The 14188-nt window shown below is 44.5% G+C and overlaps 1 protein-coding gene across 2 annotated transcripts in view; it reads right to left on the bottom strand.

Annotated features, from left to right (window-relative positions):
• MARK4 (microtubule affinity regulating kinase 4) overlaps nucleotides 1-14188 on the bottom strand; it is a 612664-nt gene that overhangs the window by 385380 nt on the left and 213096 nt on the right. The gene's annotated exons all lie outside the window — the stretch shown is intronic.

Below are 14188 nucleotides of genomic sequence, written 5' to 3'. Positions count from 1 at the left end.
TCCTAATGTTGGACTTATGTTCCGTCCAACGTTCTTTACCTTTCCGCATTATTTTCCATACGCAATATTTCCTGCAGGGACATTTCAAAGAAAAAATTACGTTTTTGGAATCACAAGTTGCGAAGTCCTTTCATGGAATCTTCTTTCGTGTGTTAGGGTGTCTGAACTGATCTAATTTTGTCAAATTTGAACAGCGTTGAATGTTTAATTAGGCAAACGTGTCATTCTTGTGTTCTCAATAGTGACTGTTGACTTTTTGGGTCTCTCTACTTTTATTAGTGAATCCCTAAAAGTTCTGCCTCTTTTGCAGGCTAGCATGGATGGTTCAGAGAACAACCATTGTAGGGTGTGGTCATTTTGAATAAGATCCCAGTTCTTCACTAGGATTCTCTTGATTTGAGAGCTTTGGGATGAGAATTTTAACGAATTAACCAGTCTGGTTGTTTCTTTCTTTTTGCTACATTTGAGAAGGTCGTCTCTTGAGAGGTTCTATTCTTGTTCTTGCTTTATCCAAAATTTCTTCTGGAAAACCTCTCTCCGTAAACCTTGTTCTCATGTTCTCATATTCCCCATGTACATTTTCGATGTCTGATATTATTCTTTTAAGCCTTAAAAATTGGCAAAAAGGAAAATATTTCTTTAGGTTGGTTAGGATGGAATCTTAAGTAATGTAAGTGGCTATTTACATTGGTTGGTTTCCGATAGATTGTGGTTAGAAGTTCCGTTCCTGTGTAATGAATCATGACATCTAGGAAATTGATTTGTGGTGTTCCTACTTCTAAAGTAAACTTAATGTGTTTGTTGCATCTATTCAAGTAATTGTATAATTGGCTGAGTTATTCTTTAGTTCCTTACCAAATTCCAAAAAGGAAGCGATAAATCTCATCCAAAATTTCAACTTTGACATCCATTCATGATTGTTAAGCATGTCTTTAAAAATGATACATGAAAGCATTCACTTAAAATGGCGCTACAGATCATGCCACTGAGGTGCCTGCTATTTGTAGGTAGAACTTGTACCTGAAGTAGTAGTTGTACAAGATGACATGCAGTAATTCAATCGCAAAGACTTTTTGAATCGTGCAATTCTCATGGTTTAGTAGAAACCATTCCATCACTTCTATTCCTTCTCCATGTGGAATGGAGGTGGAGATGCTTGTGACATCTAGTGTAAAAAGTATGAGTGTCGGATTAGTCAGATGTAGTTCTTTCAGTAATTGTAAAAAAATGTGCTGTGTTTTTAAGGTAAGTGTCTGTCTCTTGTATGAGGGTTTGTAGTGCCACATCAAAGTAGATTGCAAGGGGTTGAAATATTCTCTCAGTCCCAGCCACTATTGGTCTAAAACGTGGATTCGTGGATCTTGGGCAGAGCATAGACCACTGGTGCGATTGGAGACGTAGTTATGAGAAATTCTTTGGTACGCTCTGTAATCCATTCCCAGTGCAGTCCTTTTGTGTTTTCCACCAATTCTTTAATTTCCATTATGAGATCTTGGTCCAGTTGTACATAAGTTGGTTGGTCCAGTAGTAGTTGCATACAGCCTTCACTGTAAAACGTATCCATTATTACAACAGCAACGCACTTATCAGCCGTTTTCATAACAATTGTCCCGTCTTCCACCAATTCTTTTATCAATCTGAGCTGGTGTTGTCTGATATTGCTGGTTCCTTGTGTGCTATAGTTCAGACGTCTTAATTCTTTAGTTTTTTTTTCCAGTTTGAACAAATCCATAATTGGATGGTTTATTCGAGGGTGAAAAGTGTTTTTGCCTTTAATTTTCTGTATTGGGTCCATGGTAAATTTTCAAAGAAAAGGTTTAACTCCATTTTACAAATAAGTTCAAAGAGATTCACCTCTTCCTCAAAACATGTTGTGTTATTAGTTGGAATAAAGGACAGCCCTAAGTTGAGTGTGTCCATTTGTGGTCTGGTTAAAGCCTTACTTGAACTATTGATAATTAGAGACTCATTAATTTGTGTTTTGGTCTTTGTTTTCTTTTGCCCTCTCTAGGTCTGCTTTCTTCTAAAAAAGGCTTTTCTGGTGCTGTTGTGATTGGGCAGCTTGGTTGTAATGGAGTGGTTTCTAGGTACAGTGTCTGGGGTTTGAATGTTTGTATTAGTATTTTTTTACATCATCACTCTCACCGCTGGTTGCATCACTGCTTTCACCACTGGGTCTGTTTGGTAGTTGTCTGGTTGGGTTGTGGGGTGTTTGTCTTGAGTTTTGATAGAAATCCTGCCATGTATATACAATGTCCCTTGCGTAGTCAAGCGTGTCTCTTCTAAACTTTCAAATGTTTCACTGTTCAATGTCTATTTTATAGAAATCCAAATGTTTGGTTGGTATCTTCAAGGATCTTTTTAGGTTCCCTGCTGATTTTAGTGTGGATAGTTGTTCAATAATCTCTTCTATTTCTGGGATTTTGCCAATTCTTCGATTGTCAATAGTATTACATCAAGAGACATTTGTTCAATATTTATTCCCAGCACTTTACAAATTCCTGGTTCTCCTTGCACAGTGTCGGACACAGATACACTATGAGACCGAGGAATTTTTTGATTTATAATATTGAGCTATTGGGCTCATCTTTTGAGCCACAATGTACAGGGGATGCGAGTTCCCTAAATTGTGAACTTATCTTACGAGTTTTCCCCTATGCAACACATATGCCAGTGCTGTCGTTTTCTCCTCTGCACCTGAAATATCCAAACCACACTTTACTCCAAATTTCGACAACATAATCCAAACGTGAATCTATTAAAACACATAAGAGTGCAAGGTATATTAGGAATGCGTATTTTCAATTACCCATCACTGGGGTGGCATAATCATATGCACCCACAATCCTAAAATATGTCATTTTCAAAGATCAATTATTTAAAAAATAACACAGAAAAGGAATCACCATGAGAAGACAACCCTGAATCACTTTTACAAATTGGAAAAAACGAATACGAAGCGAAATCTCACTAAAGTTGCATGCTACAACGCTAGCTCAATATTATAAAATAATTACTTGAGGACTCAAGAGTGTATCTGTGTCCGATACTGTGCAAGAAGAACCAGGAAATTGTAAATCGAAGAATTAGCAAAATCTTTATGCTCTATAAAATCAGAAATAGAAGAGATTAGTGAACAACTATCCACACTTAAATCAGCAGCGGAACTTGAAAAGATCCTGGAAGATACCAACCAAAAATTGGATTTCTATAAAAAACATTAAAAAAAAGACATTGAACGTGAAAAATTAGAAAGTTTAGAAGAGACGCGCTTGACTATGCAAGGGACATCGTGTATACATGGCAGGACTTTTGAACAAACACCCCACAACCCAAACACCAAACAAACCAATGGTGAAGGCAGCGATGCAACCAGCCGTGAGAGTGATAATGTAAATAATACTAATACTAGCATTCAAACTGCAGACACTGTGCCTACCAAGCTGCTCGATCACACCGGCACCAGAACAGCCTTTTATTTTTTTAGAAGAATGCAGACCCAAAGAGGGCAAAAGAAAACTAAGACCAAGACACAAATAAATTATTTCAAGTAAACCTTTAACGAGACCACAAATGGACACACTAACCTTAGGACTGTCCTTTATTCCAACAAATAACATGTTTTGAGGAAGAGGTGAATCTACATTTTTTGAGAATTTACCAGAAACCCAATACAGAGCGAAAGAAATGGACTACTTGGAAATGCAAGGCAAAAGCACTTTTCACCCTCAAATAAACCATCCAATTATAGATTTGTTCAAACCGAAAACAACTAAAGAATTAAGACGTCTGAACTACAACACGCAAGGAACCAGCAATATCAGACATCAGCTCAGATTGATAAAAGAATTGACAGAAGACAGGACAATTGTCATGAAACCGGCTGATAAGGGCAGTGCCCTAGTAATAATGGATACAACTTTTAACAATGAAGGCTGTATGCAAATACTACTGGACCAACAAACATATGTACAACTGAACCAAGATCCCATAATGGAAATTAAAAAATTGTGGGAAAACAATGAAAAAAAAGCACTGAACTGGGAATGGATTACAGAGCATACCAAAGAATTTCTCACAAATAAATCTTCAATCACACCAGTGTTCTATGCTCTGCCCAAGATCCACAAACACTCCACAAATCCACCATTTTGACAGATAGTGGCCGGGACTGAGCATATTTCAACCACTTGCAATCTACTTTGATGCGGCACTACAACCCCTTATACAAGAGACAGCCACTTACCTTAAAGATACCGCACATTTCTTACAATTAGTGAAAGAAATACGACTAATCCGACACTCATACTTATGACACTAGATGTCACAAGCATCTACACCTCCATTCCACAGGAAAGAATAGAAGCGATGGAATGGTTTCTATTAAACCATGAGAATTGCAAGATACAAAAAAGTTTTTACGACTGAATTACTGCATGTCATCTTGTACAACAACTACTTCAGGTACAATGAAAAGTTCTACCTACAAATAGCAGGCACCTCAATGGGCTCATCTGTAGCATCATCGTACACAAATATTTCATGCATCTTTTTAAAGATATGTTGTGCTTAACAATCAAGACTGGATGCCAAAGTTGAAATTTTGGAAGAGATTCATCGATGACATTTTTGGAATTTGGGAAGGAACTAAAGAAGAACTCAGCCAATCCTACAATAGATGCAACTAACAAATTAGTTTACTTTAGAAGTAAGAACACCACAAATCCATTTCCTAGATGTCATGATTCATTACACAGGAACAAAACTTCAAACCACAATCTATTGGAAACCAACAGATGTAAATCGCTAACATTACAGAAGTTTCCATCCAAACCATCTTAAAAAGGGCAATTCACCCTTTAGCCAATTTTTAAGGCTTAAAAGAATAATATCATCAGACAAGGAAAATGTACATAGGGAATATGAGAACATGAGGTTTGCAAAGAGGTTTTTCCAGAAGAAATTTTGTAGAAAGCGAGAACAAGAATAGAACGTCTCAAGAGACAACCTTCTCAAATGTAGCAAAAAGAAAGAAACAACCAGATTGGTTAATTAGTTAAAATTCTCATCAAAATTCTTTCAAATCAAGCAAATCAGAATGAATAGCTGGGATCTTATTCAAAATTATCCCACCTTACACCAGTTGTTCCCTGAACCATCCATGCTAGCCTACAAAAAAAGAGGCAGAAACTTTAGGGATTCACTTATAAAAGTAGAGAGACCCGAAAAAGACAACAGTCACTGTTGAGAAAATGCAAGAATGGCACTTTTACCTGCTTAAACTGCCAACACTGTTCAAATTTGATAAAAGGAGATCATATCAGACACCCTAACGCATGAAAGAAGATTCCATGAAAGGACTTTGCAACTTGTGATTCCAAAAACCTAATTTAAGCTTTGAAATGTCCTAGCTGGAAATGTTACGCAGGGAAAACAATGCAGAAAGCTAAAAGAACGTTGGACAGCACATAAGTCCAACATTAGGACAAATAACATCAAGTCCCCAATTTACAGGCACGTCAGGGATAATTAACATACAACAGCACAACTTAGATGTTTAATTCTGGAAGTAATACATCCTCTTATAAGGCGTGGCAACATCTCTAAAATACTCTCACAAAGAGAACTATACTGGATCCACAAATTAGGATCAATGTCTCCCTTAGGTCTTAATGAAGAATACTACCTGGTGTCCCATCTCTATATGAAATAGAGAAAATACAAATAATCCAAAAGGGTATGGACAGATTGTGAACTCAAAAGAGAGGCAGACTAGTAGCAGGATGTAACTATGGATTATGGCAACATAATAATGTGATAATACGAAAACAATTGCTAATTTCCCTGTATACATATGTATTACCAAGAGATAGAGACCAACATGAAAGTTCTAATGTCATAATATTTTATGACATATCCATAAATTATGGCGAGTTAAATTATTCATTATATTGTATTTTGAATGTGCACTCGGAAGAGACAAAAACGAAGATTCAAAAAGCAAGGATAATATATGTGAAAGTTGATTATATGAATATGCACTAGCATGCTTTATGATAACTGGACAACAGAACAACTACAATAATGTGATCCCATATACAAGAAAAGGACAACATCCTCTTCTTCCGAAAAAAAACAGGTTAGCAACTAGTCAACACTTATTTATTAGTACTGTTATTTGACATGTGCATGAATGGGCAGATCACGTAGTACAGCACATTGTTTTAGAATATAAGGACTGACAAACCATAGAAAAAATGATAACCATTATGTGTTTGCCATGCAAACTCATTGATGATAGCTACTACAGTGTGGTCAGAATATAAAGGAGAGACAGATTGTAAACGAAATCCCTTTCCATGCACAATGTCGACTCAGAGACAGGAGTCATTTTTTTTACTTTAGAAGTTTTGTCATTTTTTGGAATTGAGTAATAACTAGATATTTATGAAAACATTGAAAATTTCTGCATCATTGAAAAATTGATATTGACCCAATTGTATCTATTTTTTGTAGATATATTTTTTTTAAAAATCCCCTGAAGAGATGGTCTCGAAACGCGTTGGGCAATAAAAAAAAATAAAAAAAGACATCTGAAGAAAATCTTGTCTCTAAAAATTGAAATATGAATACTGTGAAATTGTTTACAAACATTGGTATATGCATTTATTTCTCCTTACACATTTATTCACACTTATTAGGGTGAAGTATTGTGCATGAATACATTAAGCCTTTTTCATTAAACCTTTTAGAATATCTGGGTGAAACCATTAATCTGTCATTTTGGCAGACACATTTTGATTAAAGAAATCTAAGTTTAAGCATGTAGCCATAAAACACGCCCTCACGCATAAGTGTTTTTCACCTAAGCATCATTATGTTTCTAGTGGCACTTGAGACAGGATGTCCATCTCTACAAATTATTGTGACTATAAACAAAAGTCTTGGTTTAAAATTAAGTTTAAAATTATGCTAATTGTTTTTACATATAACCACACTGGTAAACTTCTGACCAATTTTTGTTCTTTATAGATTCTTGTGAAATTTATGTTGAAATCTATGCCCCTGATGAAGAGTATATAAATCTCGAAACACGTTAGGCCAACTTGAAAATACAAATAAAAAGGACAAGACCATCTTCTCTAACGAAAAAGAGGTACTGGAATTTTTTGGATGAACTTTTATCTATTGTATTGTGAATATTTAAGTTACAAGAGTAACTAATTGTATATCAAAAAAACTTTAGACAAATACCATTTAGGCTTACTGCCTTTTAGAAAGTGTGCAGGGGACGCAGTTTTCCATAATCTGGATTTCTTTGTTTCTCTGTATATTCCGGCCTAGATACCAAGGCTGAGTCTCCCTCCCCTGCACCTTGAACTCTGACATTACATTTCATTAATTCACATGGTTTACATTTAATTGAATTACCATTTAGAAGAACAAGTTACTTTCTTACCTGGTAACGTTCTTTCGATGGGATGGTCCGACGACGTATTCCATATCTATGACATGTAATCACCACAGCTGTGCTGCTTCGGAAACTTTTTCGGCGTCTGCGTCCTGCGTCGATGACGTCGATACGCCGTCGTCGAGGACCTCCTCCGACGTCCGACGTCATCCGATGTGATAAGTAGGACGCACGACGCCCATAGCCTCAGTTGTAGTTTTTTCCCCCAGAACGTGTGACATAAGTCAACTGCCAGTCAGACACAAAGCCTTGCGGAACGTAAGCTGCAATCGCAAAAGAAAATCTGCAGCGGGGAAGGCCGGGCGGGAGCGATATGGAATACGTCGTCGGACCATCCCATCGAAAGAACATTACCAGGTAAGAAAGTAACTTGTTCTTCGAGGGGATTGGGTCCTCCGACGTATTCCATATCTATGACAGACTCCCAAAGCAGTACCAAAGCAAGGAGGAGGGAAAGAATTGAGAATCAAAATGTAGAATAGCCAATCAAATAGCAGAGCAAAGGACCGCCTTGCCAAAGGCCAGATCCTGTGCCCGGATGGAATCAAGGGAATAGTGACGTACAAATGTATGTACTGAAGCCCAGGTGGCTGAATCACAGATGTTGCGAATAGGAACACCCCTCTGCAGGGCAGTAGACGCAGCCATACCCCTGGTAGAATGGGCCCGCAAACCAGCCGGTGGGTCCTTACCCGCCAAACGGTAGCACTCCGAGATGGCCAAAACAATCCAGCGAGACAAAGTCTGTTTCGTCACAGCTTGCCCCAAACGCTTTCCAGCGTAACCAATAAAGAGTTGATCATCCACTCTGACCCGGGACATGCGCGAAACATAAAAGCTTAAAGCTCTCCTAGGATCAAGCCTATGGAGCCTCTCCTCTTCCTTACCAGGATGCGGAGGAGGATAGAATGCCGGAAGAACAACCTTCTGGGCCAAATGAAATTCCGTCACTACCTTCGGAAGAAAAGAAGGACGAACTCTAAGGACAACCCTGTCCTTGTGAAATACAGTGAAGGGAGGCTTAATTGAAAGTGCCTGTAACTCACTCACTCTGCGAGCAGAAGTAACCGCAACTAAAAACACAGTTTTCAGAGATAACCTCAAAGGGCAAGAATGTAAAGGCTCAAACGGAGCACCCATAAGAAACTTAAGAACCAAGTTTAAATCCCAACCGGGCACCAGGAAAGGTGACGGAGGGAACACATTAGTGAGCCCTTTCAGGAACTGTGAAATCAAAGGGATTTTAAAGTAAGAACACTCTTCAGACGAGCGCTTAAAGATGGACAGCGCCGCCAGGTAACCCTTAACGGTACCCACTTGCAAGCCCCTGTGGGCCAAAGAAAGTAAAAAGGACAGAACCATGGGGATGTCACATGCAAAAGGATCCGCATTCTGAACTCTGCACCAGTCGCAGAACTTACGCCAACGGCAACGGTACAGAGACTTTGTCGCCGGCCTTCGGGCCGAAAGCAACACCTCCATCACGTCCGCAGGGAGGTCCCAATCCTTATACCTCAACCTTTCAGAAGCCAAGCGTGAAGGTTGAGGGATCTGACCTCTGGATGGAGAACCTGACCCCCCTCCCGTGAGAGCAGATCGTCTCGGTAGGGAAGACGACGTGGAGGGCAGATGGATAAGTCGAGAAGGTCTGGGTACCACGTCCTCCGAGCCCACGCCGGGGCAATGAGGATCATCCGGGAACCGAACTTCCGTAACCTCCGCAGCACTTGCGGGATGACGGGGACTGGAGGAAACGCGTACAGCAGCGGGAATGACCACTCCACCACGAACGCGTCTCCTAAGGCTCCTTCTGGAGGAAATTCCCGCGAGCAAAACCTTTCGCACTTCCGGTTGACACTGGAGGCGAAGAGGTCCACTTGAGGGGTCCCCCAAAGGGCGAAGATCTCCAGGAGAATCTCCTGAGCCAACTCCCACTCGTGAGAGATTGCGCTCTGCCTGCTCAGAGCGTCCGCCGTCACGTTTTCGGCTCCGGCCAGATGAACTGCCGAGATCGAAACTTCCTGCTGGATGGCCCAGAACTCGAGCTGCATCGCCTCTCTGCACAGAGGAAGTGACCCTGCCCCCCCTTTTTGTTGAGGTAGTGCATGGCCACTGTGTTGTCCGTCAGGATCAGGACATTCTTCCCTCGCACAGACGGCAGAAAAGCCTTCAGGGCTAGCCTGACGGCCCTCAGCTCCAACAGATTGATATGGAGTCTGGACTCCGACGGAGACCAACGACCGCTGACTGTCAGCCCGCTGGCATGAGCTCCCCATCCCGTGAGGGATGCATCCGTCACGACCGTCACCTCCGGCCAGGGAAGCCAAAATGGAGCCCCCTTCATCAAGTTGCCTTCGACGGCCCACCACAGAAGGTCCCGGGCGACCGAGGACGGCACCTGAATCGAGTCCGACATCCTGCCGGAGGACTGCGACCATTGCGTCTTGAGTGCCCACTGCAAAGATCTCATCCGCAGGCGAGCCTCTGGCACCAGAAGAATGCAGGATGCCATGAGGCCGAGCAACCTCAAGAACTCGAACGCTGGGAGCGTCTGGGCATGCTGAAACTTGTGCACCATCTGCTGAATGTGAAGAGCCCTCACCTGGGGAGGAAAACACTGCCCCAGGGAAGTGTCGAGCACTGCTCCGATGTACTGGAGCCGCTGTGTTGGTGTCAAATGGGACTTCTTGAAATTGAGGGAGAAGCCCAGCCTGTGAAGGGAGCGACAGGCGATCGATAGATGATCCAGGACTTGCTCGGGAGAGCTCCCCCTGATCAACCAATCGTCCAGGTAGGGGTAGACGTGAATCCCCCCCTTGCCTGAGATGCGCTGCCACCACCACCATGAGCTTGGTGAAAACCCTCGGGGCGGAGGTCAATCCGAACGGCAGGACCCGAAACTGAAAGTGCGAGTCGCCAACCGCGAACCTCAGGTACTTCTTGTGCTTGGGATGGATCGGCACATGGAAGTAAGCATCCTTGAGGTCGAGTGACACCAACCAGTCCTGAAGCTGAAGGGCCTGGAGAACTTGAGAGAGAGTAACCATCTTGAACTTGTCCTTCCTGAGGAGTTTGTTCAAACCGCGCAAGTCCATGATGGGTCTCAATCCCCCGTCTTTCTTCGAAACCAAAAAATAAGGGGAATACCATCCCTTCTTCCTCTCCGCTACAGGCACCAGTTCTATGGCGCCTTTCTCCAGCAGGGCTTGAATTTCCTGCGCAAGGAGCGGATCCGGACTCTGCAAAGAGAGGTTCCCCGGTGGATTGTCGCGAGGCCTGTGCCGAAAAGGAAGACAGTAGCCGTGGGTTATGATCTCCAGAACCCACACATCTGAAGTAATGGCTTGCCACTCTACAAGATGCTGCGCCAGCCTTCCCCCAACCGGCGAACCATGGGACATGGCCTCACGACTGAGTGGGAGCGGCTGCGGCGTTACCTGAGGGCAAAGAGGCAACTGCCCGAGCGGCCTTGGCACCACGGGTACCCTGTCGTCCACCTCTGGTACCCCTGCGTTGGCCTCTTTGACTGCCAGCTCCTCTCGCTCTACTGAAGGATGAGTAATAGCGAAAGGAACCACCCCTCCACTGCTGTCCCCTAGGACGAAAAGGCGGAGGTTGGCGAACTGCAGCGCCCAACGACTTCGCTGCAGCTTTTGAGGTCTGCAACCTCTCAAGGCTCTCGTCAGCCTTGCTGCCAAAAAGGTGTTCACCATCAAAGGGCATGTTGAGGAGCCGGGACTGCACATCAGGAGCAAACCCCCGACTTCCGCAACCACGCAAACCTGCGTATCACGGTGCTCGCCGCCATGGACCTACTGACGCATTCAGCCAAGTCCAGACCCGACTGAACGGACTCACACATGGCATCCCTACCATCCTGGACCATAGAAAGGAAACCATGCCGTTCATCCCCTTCGGGAATACGTTCAGCCGCTAACGCAACACAGTTCCACAGAGTGTGCGTGAAACGTGACAAGGCACAAATGGAGTTGGCCGCCTGAAGCACCATACCACCAGAAGAAAACACTTTCTTCGCCCAGCCATCAAAACGCTTGTCGTCCCTATCAGGAGGGATGGTAGGGTACGACGCCTGCTTTGCCGGGGCCGTGGCCGCCTGCACCACCAAACTTTCCGGAGTGGGGTGCCTGGTCAAGTAGCAGGGGTCGCTACTGGCTGGACGGTATTTACGCGACAAGGATCTGCCCACCGCCGGGAGACTCTCCGGAGCAGTCCAAGCCGCCGCCACCCTTCTCTGTAAAGCCATATGGAACGGCAGTACCGGGTCAGTTGGGGGACCAACATCAAGGATGTCCGTCAGATCATCCTGCACAAACTCCCCTGGGGGAGCAGACCATCCCAGATACTCAGACACCCTAGCCATAAGGCGCCGGTACGAGGAATCGGCATGGGAGCCAGGCTCAGGCCTACAAAATTCCACCTCCGGAGAGGTGTCCAGTCCACTGGCATCATGCAGTGACTGCCTCAAATCGTCAAACTGACTATGGCCCGAGACAATTTCATCTGGCACCAGACTAGGAACCAGGCCATCAGAATCCTCATCCGCCTCCGAAATATATTCCAGGTGGCGAAAAGGCACCCGAGAGTGCTTGCTCTTAACCAGAGCCTTCCTAGGGGGCACACCCGTGACACGGGGCACCTCCGACACGAAAGGCGTCGATGGCGTCGAGCGAATCGGCAACGGCGCCGAGAGGATCGGCGTCGACGTCGAGGAAATCGGCGTCGACGTCAGATGCAGCGCCTCCAGTATCGGCGGCGTCGACACAGCCCTCGAGGCCGGAGCCCCGAGCGTGTCCCTCGACGACCTGATCGTCGACGGCCTCGACGACGTCCTCGAAGCCGGAGCCTCGAGAAAGCCTGTCGACGCCCTCGACGCCTCAGACGTCGATGTCTTCCTCGAAGACTTCACAGGAGCACACGGTCTCGAACGCATCGAGGACCGGGACCTGGAACGGGTACTGCGAGAACGAGCCTCCTTGTCCGAACGGGACCGCTCCCGTGACTCGTGCCGACCACTCTTGCGAGCGGTGTCTCTCGACCTCACACTGCGACCCCACTCGGGGGCGCGGGCGGCTGAGTACCCTGCGACTCAAGAATCGCCAACATTTTCTTCCCGAAGGAAGCCCATTCCTCCGGCGTCGCACGGCCGGTGGGGTAACCGACGTGCCGTGCAGAATCCTCGGAAGAGGACCTGGAAGGCGACCGGTGACGGCGCTTCCGAGAATGCCTCGAAGAGGCTGAGGAGTGGCGAGACCCACTCCTAGAAGAAGACCGACGAGACTTCCGACGATGACGCGGAGAGTCACCCCTCGAATCATCCGTCGAAAGCCCCGCCGACTTCGACTTCCGGGGCTTGGACACCCGACCTACCGACAACTTCTTCTTACGTTCGCGTAAGGCCTTGGACGTGAGCGACTGGCAGTCGATACAGTCATCCGTGTCGTGGGCCTCCCCGAGGCACCAGAGGCAGGCGTCGTGCGAGTCAGTCACCGACATCTTGGACCCACACTCCCCGCACTTCTTAAAGCCCGGACGCGGGGTTGAAGACGAAGTGGAAGACATCGCCGAAGGAAATTCACAAACGAACAGGTTCGAAGAACCAGAAAGAACAGAACTCCAAAGAGTCGAGGCTTAGAACCGAGAAACACGAAGCAACACGTTCGCGGAAAAAACGGAACTGAGGCTATGGGCGTCGTGCGTCCTACTTATCACATCGGATGACGTCGGAGGAGGTCCTCGACGACGGCGTATCGACGCAAGACGCAGACGCCGAAAAAGTTTCCGAAGCAGCACAGCTGTGGTGATTACATGTCATAGATATGGAATACGTCGGAGGACCCAATCCCCTCGAAATTGGTGTGCAAGTGTATCTTTGTGTTCTATATGAATTTACTTAACAGCTATCCAAGAATAGGGTTAGCATTTTCTAAAACGTTGGCTTAAATTCCCTAAATTGGGAATTTATCTTGCTGGTATATGAGTGGGCTGCGTGCAAGGTGCCCAAGGCACAGTGGAAGCTGCGTGGTATATTCCTGGAGGCAGAGTGGGCTGAGTGCTAGTTCCCTGAGGCACAGTGCAATCTGAGTGGTATATTTGCATCTTTTTAGATACATTGTGTCACTCGGTTTGCGTTGTTATTTGAAATAATGTATGCACTATGTTACTTGTACCAGCCTTCTGCTCTAGCATGTTTGTAATACTGTAGGGATGCAAGCATGTGTTGAATCATGTTACAAAACTGTGCAGAAACTATGCACAATGAGAAATTAGACTAATTCTCAAACTAATTAAAATACTTGATTGAATCTAGACAAATAACATTTCACCTAATCTCAAGTTCTTTGAACAAGATGCTAATACCAATTAATTGAATTCGTATAAAGACATTACAAAATCATTTTTGAATTAACCACTGGTAGGAACACAACTCCGTCTGTATCAGTTATCCTTGAAGTTCCTACCATCATAGAGGACACCCCTCCTGAACTCCCTACGTTTTTTGAAGGCATTGTGTTTAAGATGGAGAGCAAGTGTACTTGGTGCTAGAGCTAGAACCTGTGGACCAAAGTAAAAGCTAATTTCATGTTGGGTACTCAGCCTCAGACAGATAGTTTAGTCGCTGACTCCCCATAAAGAATACCTACTCTCTGGCAGTATTACTTTGCCTAATTACTTGGACCTTATGATCAAGCACTGAGA

Source organism: Ambystoma mexicanum, chromosome 2p (genome assembly GCF_040938575.1).
Source record: "Ambystoma mexicanum isolate Mex_15411 chromosome 2p, UKY_AmexF1_1, whole genome shotgun sequence".
NCBI lineage: Eukaryota > Metazoa > Chordata > Amphibia > Caudata > Ambystomatidae > Ambystoma > Ambystoma mexicanum.
Note: the sequence above shows the minus strand (reverse complement) of the source record. Positions and strands in the feature narration are given on the sequence as shown.